At 62.1% G+C, this 538-nt stretch overlaps 1 protein-coding gene across 1 annotated transcript in view; it reads right to left on the bottom strand.

The window, feature by feature from the left end:
• The window catches only part of Cdk5r2 (cyclin dependent kinase 5 regulatory subunit 2), a 2,140-nt gene extending 2,107 nt beyond the window's left edge, over positions 1-33 (bottom strand). The window contains exon 1 of the mRNA XM_008825738.1: positions 1-33. This exon is cut by the window's left edge and continues 2,107 nt beyond it. The gene's annotated coding sequence lies outside the window, so the exon portion shown is untranslated.
• Positions 34-538: the final 505 nt, after the last annotated feature.

Genomic DNA, 538 nt, shown 5'->3' with positions numbered 1-538 from the left:
GGGAACCGCGGGCGGCGCCGCTGCTGCTGCTGCAGCCCCGGGGGACCCGGCGGTGGGGGGCCTAGCCCCGGCCGGGGCGCGCGGTTGGGCGGGGGAAGGAGATGCTCTGCTGCTCCGCGGCGGCTGCTCAGAGTCTGAGCTACGCCAGCTGCGGCGTCAGCCCCACCCCTTGGGCCCCTTCTTTCGCTGCGCCGCGCCCCGCCTAACGCAGCCAATCCTGGTCCAAGTTGCTCTTTTGACCGGCAGCCCCTCTGACCAATAGGATGATGCATGCTAATCTCAAGTCCTGCCTTACCCACCCGCACTAGGTCCTTACCTAAACCCCAAAGGGGAAAGGGAGAAAGGGGGAAAGGTGGAAAAGAAACCCGGGAAGGCGGTGGACCTAGGGTCCCTTTCCGGATCTGAGCTGGAGGTGGGGGTAAGGTGCAAATGGATGTTCTCATCTCCAGGTCCTAAGGCCGTGGATTTGTATGTTTTGATGCTCTGGGTCTGATAGCAGATGTAAAGAAGACAGGGAATCAGTTTTCCCTTTGCCCAC

This window comes from Nannospalax galili, unplaced genomic scaffold (genome assembly GCF_000622305.1).
Source record: "Nannospalax galili isolate Female #2095 unplaced genomic scaffold, S.galili_v1.0 scaffold127, whole genome shotgun sequence".
Lineage (NCBI taxonomy): Eukaryota > Metazoa > Chordata > Mammalia > Rodentia > Spalacidae > Nannospalax > Nannospalax galili.
This window is presented reverse-complemented; position numbering and strand designations above follow the sequence as displayed.